The sequence below is a fragment of the Notechis scutatus genome, chromosome 4 (genome assembly GCF_049901735.1).
Source record: "Notechis scutatus isolate UNSWTSFEM ecotype Mainland chromosome 4, rNotScu1.2, whole genome shotgun sequence".
NCBI lineage: Eukaryota > Metazoa > Chordata > Lepidosauria > Squamata > Elapidae > Notechis > Notechis scutatus.
In genome coordinates, this window is record NC_142012.1 from 156,483,779 (window position 1) to 156,495,042 (window position 11,264).

Genomic DNA, 11,264 nt, shown 5'->3' on the forward strand with positions numbered 1-11,264 from the left:
TCATGTGACAGCAGAGGTAGCAGAGGTAGTGTAATGGCTGTAATTTTGAGAATGGCTCATTGGTCTTTATGAGGTCACCATAATTCTGAACCATAGTTGAATGGATTTATGTTGAGGACTACCTATACAGGCTACAGGTAGTCCACAACTTACAACCACAATTGAGCCCAAAATTTATGTTGCTAAGTGAAACATGTTAAGTGAATTTAGCCCCATTTTACAATTTTTCTTGTCCTTGTTAAGTGAATCACTGAAATTGTGAAATTAGTAACACAGTTAAGTGAATCTGGCTTCCCTATTGATTCTACTTATCAGAAGGTCATAAAAGCTGATCACATGATGCCAGGACACTACAACCGTCATAAATATGAGTCAGTTGCCAAGCATCCAAGTTTGGATCATGTGACCATGGGGACACTGCAATGGTCATAAATGTCATAAGTCACTTTTTTCAGCACCATTGTAATTTTGAATGGTCACTAAATGAACTGTTAAGTCAAGGACTATCTCTACTCATCTGTGATTCAACCCTTTTTCTATAAAAATTCTTCTCTTGAACATTGATTAAAACCTTGGTGTACAAAAAAAATTATCCTATTTACGGGACCCTAAATAATGTTTTAGGATTAAGAATTTTACAAAAACTATGATGATATATCACTATTGCTGTATGTACAGAAAGCTTATGCACCAGCGACAAATTCCTTGAATGTCTAATCATACTTGACCAATAAAGAATTCTAATTCTAAATATTGCTGAGGTAAAATGTGTGTGTGTGTATCTATCTCCTCTTCTTCTAGTGTTCAAGGTGGCGAGTATGAAGTTTCTTTTGGCTTTTTATTACTAATGTCCATTATCATATACCAGATGACATAAAATTATAAACAAGGAAGAATTTACATTCTTCGAATTATATTTCAGCACACAAGTATTACATTTTCAGATTTTTAGTGAACAGAAAAAAATGGCTTAATCTCCCATTCCTCCATTCAGTTTACAATGATTTTGAAGAACAAATAGAAGAGTTATATCAATCCTTACCTAATCATGAAAAATTTAGTAATACATATGGATTCAGTTTAGGGACAAACTGTACTGCCAAGCTCATTTTTCAAATATCTGGTCAATGTGTTTCCCAAATTGCTGCTCACTAGTTTCCAAAAGCATTCAAAGTAGCTAAATAATAATTATCAATCAAGGGAGCAATTCAAGCATTCAAGATAAGGGTTCTTTTGTGTACTCAAAAAGGTTTGGGGGATTTTGTTTTTTGTTTTTTAACTAAAGGGGAATATCCTTAACAAGAAACTGCTCTTCCTGATGAAAAAAACCCTTTTGCAGAATTAAATGCCCTAGTTCCAGTTACCTAATGCTTTCTGTAAACATCTAGTATGCTAATAAAAAGAAGGCAATGAACTGTTCAACCAAGATACATAAAACAACAGTTACACAACGCTCATACAGGCAACCATTACTTAATTTCACAAACACCAACCAATCCATTTTTGGACCTTCCATTACCACCTTCTCTGCCCTAGACAAACTCATTCATATCATTAGTCACCTCTGTCTTGGTTTAGTAAGACACAAATTTATTCCAAAAAAAGCTAAGAAATTAAAACGCAGAATCTTACCAAATAAAGGGAAAAATGAAATGGGCCAAATAAAAATCTCATATCAAGCTTCTGTGCTTTATGTTTTAGAAGTTTTGAGATTAGGTGAGCTAGATAAGGTATAAACACTGTAAGGAAAATAAAATTATTCATTGCTGAAATGGATTGCAAAAACAGCATGGTCGGCTGTAAATCCTGCTAAACAGACTTTTTCTATCAAAAGAAGTCCCACATTTCAGAAATAATATTGTAGAAAAAGTCCTAAATTGTAATCACAATTTAATTCTGACCAATTATTGTACTAAAAACATGACAGTCCGTTGGTTTAGTATTTTTGCTAATCCAGATACAATGGTGTGGAAACTAAAATATAGCTTAAGTTTTTTATTAATAAATAGTGGTCTATTTATTAAACCATGGTTTAATGCAATGGGAAAACCATGACAGAGTTTAATTATTTATTACACAAATTCTAAGCACTGGGCCAGTTCTAAATAGTTTGCTTGTATAAAATATAACACTGATCCTGTCCGCAGAGCAACACAAATCATTATAGTAAGCAAGGGGGGAAAAAAGGATTGTACTATATTTTCCCCCCAAAAAATCACATGCAGTAAAATATAGGGAGTCCTCAACTTGTCTACAATTGAGCCCAAATTTCTGTTGCTAAGTGAAATGGTCAAATGTATTTTGCCCCGTTTTACCACATTTCTTGCCACAGTTGAGAATCGCTGCAGTTGTTAAATTAGTAACATGGTTGTTAAGCGAATCTGGTTTTCCTATTGACTTTGGCTTGTCAGAAGGTCAAAAAAAGTGATCAAGTGATCCTGGAACACTGCAACCACCATAAATATGAATCAGTTACCAAGCATCGGAATTTTGATCATGTGACCATGGGGATGTTGCAACAGTCGTGTGAAAAATGGTCATAAGTCACTTTTTTCTGTGCCATTGTAACTTTAAACAGTCGCTAAATGAGAACTTTCTGTAGTGAAGCCCAATCTGCCACTTTGAAAAAGATGCTACTTAGAAACTGCACATTTGTGCTTAAAATCTACAATTGGTACCTGATAAAGATACAAATTATCTGCAAAGTTATTGAGTTTTCTTTCATGCCTCTTCTCCCCAGGAAATGTTATAACAGAATTAGTTTTCATAAAAAATATTCTATTGTTGTGCCACTTTGCATGTAATTCATGGAAACAGTGGAATGAATTAGAATTGCTTATTAAAATTCGTAAGGAAGGCTGAAATTTAAAAACACCACTTACAAGGTTACTCAATGCAGATGCCAAAATATATTTTGCATCATCCACACCATTATGTTTATTCTGATCCTTGTTTTATTTATGAATCACCTTTTTCTAAGTAGCCAAGTGCTTGGCAAAGACAATTTTTTAAAAAATCCTGCATGTATAGAAGACTGAAATAAAATTGTAACTATTAAATCATTATTTAGCTTCCTGAATGGAGAAAAATGTATAATGTTTTTCCATAATTGTACTGCCTTTGGTGAAAAAGTCCTGCCCTTATTTCATAACATAACAGCAAAATAGCTAACTGACTTTTATTTATACATCTGCAACTACTGTCTGATAACAAATGAACAGCAAAATACAGTGCCAACACAGGCTTAATGCCAGTATTTCGATGTAAAATATCAAGGTAAGGATTCTGCACAAATGTATCTTCTTTAAAAAAAAAAAGGTTATTTGGATTTTCCTTGCAAGTAAAATATGAGAGTTCATTAAAAAATATGTCAAAACATGTAGAGACTGATTTTAACTTTCAATCCACCATATTCTGCTAGGATTCTCAACAATCAATAAGCCTAGATTTTTTTTTCATTTTACAACCCTTTATTCCCTTTCCTTTTGGGTGGAATTGGGGTGACTGAGTGGAGCTGAGCATTTACTGGCCAGATGCCCTTCCTGATGCCGACATGGAGATCACAGCAGACGTTTTCTCTTTGCGCCCTGATAGAGTAACAACTATCGCTGCCTAGGATCGAACTCTTAACCTTCCGAATGGGAGGCGAGTGTTTTCATCCTTAGGCCACCATGTTTACAGACCTGAAAAGATTGTAAAAGCAAGGAATGGTCATAACCGTTATTTTATCACCTTCATACTGCAGTCACTAAACAAGGCAGTCATTCAATGAGGACATTCAGTAATAATATATTAATACATTAAAAATCCCCAACCTAGAATACCATTCCCGTTTGACTTAAATTGTTGACTGAACCTGACCACCATTTATGCTTTCCATGTTGCCCCAGCGTGCCATTTGTGACTCAGCCAAACAATGTTTAAACAGTGGCTTAGCATTAGTCCAAATGAGTCAGAATGCCTGAGTTTGCACAGCAGCCTGCCTAGATATGATTTGCTTATCTTGAATAAACAATTGGCTGAGTTCAGACATAACAGCTAAAATATGTATTTGCAAAGTATCCTGGGAAATGCATTTAAAATTCTCTTTTTCCCTGGTATAAAAGCTTGCAGGCCATCCTAAGTTCACACGACATATGGAGCCAAACTGAACCACCCACATTTCAGCTTAACATGAACCTAGCATTATTTTTTTATGAATTTTCCTAACTGGGTAAAAATTAAAGGAATTCCTACAGTCCCACAAGTTAAATTCTAAAGCATTTTGCATTTGGACTTGTATCACTTTAGCATTTCAAAGAAGCAAACAACCATTCCTTGTTACTGAAACCTGAAAGAAACTACTAGCTTCTGAAACAACTATCAAACAACCAAGGGGTTGAAGCACCCATGTAAGCAGAGTCAACTGGTGTTCAAGCTAACTTCCCTCTAACTGACAGGTACTCACCTTTTTCATTACAGGCAAATTCAGCTGGGAATGAAGACATTCCTCTGAATCAAACAGCCATCAAAACAAACCTATTAATAGTTTCCTTACCTCCACCTACTCTTTAGAAGGAAGTAGCAAATGTATCCCAGGTGCTCTCAATTATTATATGGGATAGAAGTCCTGGCATTTCCTGATTAGTAAAACATCTCTATGAATTTGACTTTTATAGATCCAGCCTTAACATCTCTCCAACTTGTGCTGAATTAATAGGAAGCAAACAAATTTAGGTGGACACATTGAATGGCCCTTGAAACCTTTACGGGATGGGAGATAAATCTAGGGGAAAAAAATAACTGAAAGTTTTGTTTGACTAGTATATTCATATACTAAGTCAAACTAGGGTCATCAAATTAAGCCACAGCTTAATATATGCAACACAACGTGCTAAGACCTAAGATTAAGGTGGTATTTTATACCCACTCTTGTCATGTTAAAAATGACAATTTACACTTCAAAAATTCACTGAACAAATGAATAGCCTATGATCATTTTAACACATTATCAGTTTTACCAGAGGTTTAGGAATCACTCCAAGCTCCAAACCGCCAGATTTTGCAATCTACAATATAGTTAATGCATATTCACAACTTCAAAAAGATCCAAAATGGTGGCCTATCTATTTGTTAAGCAACTGCATAAAGAAACAAGTAAAATGGCATGTGCACACTTGTTAACCAAGGTCTTGAGCATGCCATGCAAATACAGCCTACGCTATGGGAACTCAATGACTGTCATTTGGAAACTATGATTTACAGCTTTGTGTAAAGTAGAAAACCAACTAGCAAGCCATGTGCTAGCATAGTGTGCAAATCCAAAGTATAGTTAAGCATTAGTTTTCTTTGGTGGATAAGTAGGGTTTAAATACAATAAATAGTTATTAACTCCAGTTCTATTCTAAGTATGTCTTGCACAAGGAAGGCTCCTGTTATTTTTTTCTATTTTATATATTTAACTTGTTATAACCAGCTTTTTAAAAGGAAGCCTATGAACACTGTAAGGTATTTTTTTACTGTGCTGTTAGAAAATAGAAGCTGTTTTCACACAGTCCTTAACCCAATTAACTGAATCAACTCATTTTCTGAGTTCACACTATGGTATATCCAATCACATGTTAACCAAATAAGCTAAAGCTGCACAATATAAACTGAGTTATCAAAACAAGCCAAGGTTGGTGTACAAAGAATTTGCCTGTGTGTATCCCCCCTTTATCAAGGATGCTGTAAAAACATACAAGGGCAATCACGTCATTATGAGTATGAATACCATTCTTGTACATTTTCTACTCTCAAACACGTCCTATATCTCTATAAGAAATATTATTTAACCAACCTGCAACTATTTTCTTGGTTAAATGTTGGGCTATTAATTCCTTTAGTTGCCACTCACCCAGCCAATGGAACATTAGCCATAAATTAAGAGATTTGTAACTCAGAAGACATGGGTATTATGAAAAAAGTTGTATTTAGCTCTCACGGCTTATAGTTATTGGCAGACATCGCCCATTAAGTGGGTCAATTATTTCTTAAAACATTCAAATTCTTTCCTCTCTCACACACAAGAAGTTTACAAAAATCACAACTGTACCTACTGAAGCATAGGTGTGAAAATGTTTGGTAAAATGAAGGCCCATAATCTATCATCTCTGTTCATATACCTTAAGCCACTCCCCAGTTCTCTAGAATTGTCCTATGAGTAAAGAACTTCCATATCAATGAGTTCATACACAATAAAGATAGTGGTCAACAACATATTTTGTAGTTGTGAAATGTGTAAGTTCATTATAAATTGTAGGAAGAATTCCTCTGCCTCCTGCATAAATGTACCGCTATTAAGTCTCCAATAATAATGTCATGGCTTCCCCCTCAAAAATCTGTTTAAATGTGAAATTTTTATTTTTATTAAATTTGTTTGCCACCCATCTCACCACAAAGCAATTCTGTATAGCACTTATGGTTTGCCACTGGCTGCTAAGTCATATCCATGAAGCACCACAAAATTTCGTTTTTCCTGAATGAAAAATCAAGGTTTCTAAGTGAGCTTGTTTCCATTGCTAAATATTATTGAATTACAAAGAAAATCAATAGAAATATCAACACTTAGGTTTGCCCGTGACACTTAATCCTATGTCTATTGTTCCATTCAGTTGCTCATGATTTATGAGGCATGTGTGTTATAGTTAACAGCCAATTCAGTTTCAAGCCAAAATATTGATTTAACCAAACATGGTTTAGTTATTAATGGATACCAAGTCTCTATGACCATGTACAAATAGTCGACTTATGATCATAATTGAGCCCAAAATTTGTTAAGTAAAATTTCTGTTGTTAAGCAAGTCCCATTTTACAACCTTTTTGCCACAGTTTAACAAATTACTCCAGTTGTGAATCTGGAGTAATATGAATCTGGCTTTGCTCATTGACTTTGCTTGTCTGAAGCCAACTGGGAAGGTTACAAAATGGCATCACATAACCCAGTCAGTGCAATCATCATAAATTCATGACAGTTGCCTGATTTTTGATCACATGACCATGGGGATACTGCAACAATCCTAAGCATGAAACCAGTCATAAAAATCATTTTTCAGTGCCATTGTAACTTCAGTCACCAAACAAATCATTGTAAATCAAGGACTACCTGTAAATTTTTTATAATTGCAACATCTATAAGTAAGAATATTATAACTGTCTAAACACCAACATGTTATTTATCTATGTTGGTTCATCAAATCTTTCCTTCTTAATCATTCATATGAGGGGAAAGAAGTCTTGTTGAATCCCATCACAAAGGGGGGAAATATGGAATATGTAGATGAAAATTTAGGAGCAAATTTAGAGAGTCCATGAAATCATGTATGACCTATATACATTTTGGCCTACTCTTACAATTTCTGATTGGTTCAGTGTGCCATGCCATCTGAGGAAACTGGGTTAATGCACGAAGCCATGTTCTAGTGAAGGATGGGTACTCAGATCCTGCAAACACATCTAATTGTATCAACCTTACTCTGTGTTATCAACAAAACTCCAGGTTTGAGGCCTAGTCCAAGTCCACAACTCTTTCCCCTAATTTTGGAATGAAATGTGCTTTTAAGGAGAGAAAATATCATGTTCAGGTGGTAAATAAGTAAGATACAACTGAGGTACAAGGCCAAGACAGATTACATACCACAAGTTTCTGTATTATTCCTGTTCATGAATCAAAACTGAACTTCTATTTAAGTCTGACTGAAAAAGAAACCCCAAACTACACCATTGAGGTTAAATAGCATACCTTTTTCCCACTCACTCCCCCAAATCGCAGACTGATTAAAAAATGAGATTTCTACAATGCCTTATTATAAATGAAATGTAACTCCCTTTACACCAGCCAAAAAAAAAAATTAAAAAGGAGGAAGGAAGTGAAGCACATGTAGGAGTAAGAAATTCCAGGCAATTCAGGGACACCCTTTAATAGACATTTTCTCCAAACACTTTATACCAAGCAAAGTTCAGTGTTTGTTTTTAAAACTTGCACACTCCAGAAAATCCACAGCCACGTTGTTTTTCTAGTTTGGCTCCGTTTTCCCCTGGTTTCCCTTCAACCATTGAATAATCCACCTCTTTTTCCAACTAAGAATCCAGAAGGATAATAAAGTGAATTACATTTACCATGGGCAGATAGATGATTAACCAAATCCAGTCCTGTACTGCAAATATATCCTCTGCTTCCAAAACATACCATTAAAAGAAGAAAAAAGAAATTGCACCGTTCACTGATATGATCTTGAGACTTTTTACACGTGGAAGAGAACGGGGTAAAGCCACCCTGATTTCAAAACTAGGCCTTACAGACATGTAACTCTTGAATTTTGCACCATTGTTTTCCCAGAGACCAAAGTTCATTCCAGAACTTGTCTATTACGTTATAGTTTACGATTCTGTCCCTGGAACAGTTTAAAAGGGTTTTGGTCTTTTTGCTCCAATTTCCAACACAACGTCCACAAAAGCAAATAATCATTATTCCATAAGACATAACAGCCTAGATTTTAAAACGGGGTGGGGGGAAAGTGTAGAAAGAAGCCATCAAAAGCCCTTCCCCCCCCTTTATTATTTTGCAAAGACACAGCAAAAGCCACTGCTAAACTCTCCCCCTCCCCCACCAGTGTGAGTTCACTCTGCCACATTCCTTCCCCTCCCCCACACCGCTTGCAAACAAGACATTTAAGGCGCAAACCACATCAAACGAAACTTTTCTTTCAACCCACACTTTAATTCCCAATCATTGGGGGGAAAATAAATTCTACTGACCTTTCTGTTTGGGAATAAAAAACAACCCTGCACGCAAGCACAAGCAAAACACACTTTCCAACTTGGATCTTTTTTTATAAGACACCTCTTCTTGTGTGTGTGTGTGTGCGTTTCTTTCCAGCAAGAATATTGTACATACATGTATGTGTGTGTGTGTGTGTGTGTGTGTGTATACATATATATCCGCCGATGCAAAATAAAAAACTGTCCTCTGCCCCAAATCGTCTAAAAATAGGCAATCAAGCCAGCTTGCTTCATAATGGCTGCTGGCTTTGCATTTATTAGTGCAAAGGCTTCTCTTCTTCTCTCCCCCCCGCCCCGCCACACTTTCCAAAAACGCGATGAATCAACACTTTCCCCTCCCCACCACCAGTGTAATTTTTTTTAATTAATTAAAAGACCAGAAGAGAGGGGGTGGGGGGCTGAAAACACCTCCGGAAAGATGAGCGGGGGGAAAAAAAGAGGTCGAAAAAGATTAAAGTTAAAAGACACAGCCTTCCCAAAGGGGGGGGGGGGGGCAATGCTTGTTACACTTCTGCCCCTCCCCCACGCGTTGCTTCCTCCAACTAGCTACAAACACAGGCGCCCCTCCCCCACAGCCCTACCCCCCCTTCCCTCAATTCCCTTTCCAGCAACGCCCTCCCTGAACTCCCACTCTCGCCCCCCCCGCCGCGAAATAACCCCTTAAAATATACTTTAGGGCGCCTGAAATATTTCCTAGCTTGCAACTTACATATTTAACAACGCTGAGGTTACAAGACAAACATGCACATAGGGAAAGGGGAGGAAGGGGGGGTAGAGAAACTCTTTTTTTATAAATTTCTTACCTTGCAATTGATGGCTTAGTATGGCTCTCCGCCCCCCCTCCTTTTGCAATGGAGGCAAAAGAGGAGGAAAAAGCCCCCCACGCTGACACACATAGAGCAATATTTCATGCAGCTTCCTCCTTCTCTTAAGAGGTATAATATATGGGTTTGCAATTGCGGGTGCAGCCCAAAGGGGGAAGGGAAGAAAAAGAGAGGAAAAAAAAAGACTTCAAGTAGCCACCGGGAAAGGGGGGGAGAGGTGGAAATGCAATGTATTCAATTATGACCCGAGTCTGGGTGAGGGGTGTGTGTGAGTGTGTCTGTATGTGTATGTTGAGAGAGCGAGAGCTGGTGCTGCTGGAGGGGGGGATGGGAAGCGAGAAGCGGTGGGGGGAAATTATAGATTAAGTCCCAAGGAAGGAGGAGGAGGCGGCAATCAAAGGAGGGGGGAGGGGGGAAAAAGTAATGCTTTTTGTGTGCGCGCCTGAGTGTGTGTATATATGTGTGTGTGTGCGTGTGTGATTTCGATTGAAGAGGAATTGAGGCAGAATGTAAAAGCTGTTACTAAGGGAAGGAGCCAAAACCGCTCTGAACAGCCAACGGCGCTCAGCAACTGGGGAGAGAAAGGTGGCCAGCCGTACAGAAATGAGCAGGGAGAAAAGAGAGGCGCTCTTACACACAAACACACACACACGCAGACACAAGAGGGGAAGGCGGGCTGGCTGGCAGGCAGGGCCCGGCCTTCTTCCTCGCTCGCCTTCTTTCGCCTACTTCCTGCGAAAACAAACCAGATTGGATTCCAAAGGAGGAGGAGGGTGGAGGCAGGGCGCAGAAAAACACATCTGGATTCGCAAACAAGCAAACAACAACATTTAAAAATAATAAAAGCGGAGCCGTGCAAAAAAAAAATTAATTTAGGCGGGCGCTAAAATTGCAAGCGCTGCAAATGGGGGGTGGGAGGGAGAGGGAGCTTCTTTCGCTGGCTTGTCGGAATTTCCTTGGAATCGTATATCGTTTTAGGTTTGGGTGGTGGTTTTGTTGTTGTTTTTATAATGATGATGGTTGGTGGATTAATGGATGGTTTGTTTGGGGAGGCGGGTGGGCGGTCTTTTTGAAGCGATGGACCGAATAGGAAAGAAGGATAAATCAAATAAGCATTATAACACACGCACACACACGCTCCAAAAAGAATGGGGCTGGCCACGCAAAGCGGGCGGGTGATTGGGGTTCATTGAGGAATGCAATGAGAAACGTGGGAAACCAGATCCTCACGCTAAACCATTAGATTGCTTGCTTCCTTGGGTTACGTGATGTCAGCCCAGGATGCGTGGCTTCTAATTTGCAAGCTTTGCACAGGGCTGAGTGCCAGTCTTTACAAGCACACTGGGGGCGTCCCAAAATGCATCAGTAGAAAGGGGATGCGCAGGCATTTTCAGGGGAGGTGGGAGGGGTGGAAGGAAAGCAACACATGTTGTGTGCAGACATAGCAGGGTCTCCGTGGCCCCATCCCAGTGAAAAAGAGAGGAAGAGATTAATCCTGGTGCTCAGCCCTGCTTTAAGCAGGCAACAGTGTAGCACAAAACCCAGCCCTAGATCACAGCTGTGGGGTTTCCTGCACAATTTGCAGAGAAATAAAGAGAAAAGGCGCTCTTTTATTTTTCAAAAACGGGGTTAAAAACATGA

The 11,264-nt window shown here is 38.3% G+C and overlaps 1 protein-coding gene across 2 annotated transcripts in view; it reads right to left on the reverse strand.

The window, feature by feature from the left end:
• TBL1XR1 (TBL1X/Y related 1) overlaps positions 1 to 10,291 on the reverse strand; it is a 248,739-nt gene extending 238,448 nt beyond the window's left edge. The window contains exon 1 of one of the 2 annotated variants that reach the window (XM_026666593.2): positions 9,603 to 10,291. The gene's annotated coding sequence lies outside the window, so the exon portion shown is untranslated. The remainder of the gene's footprint in view (positions 1 to 9,602) is intronic. The other variant, XM_087965369.1, reaches the window with a different exon arrangement.
• Between the last annotated feature and the right edge of the window lie 973 nt (positions 10,292 to 11,264).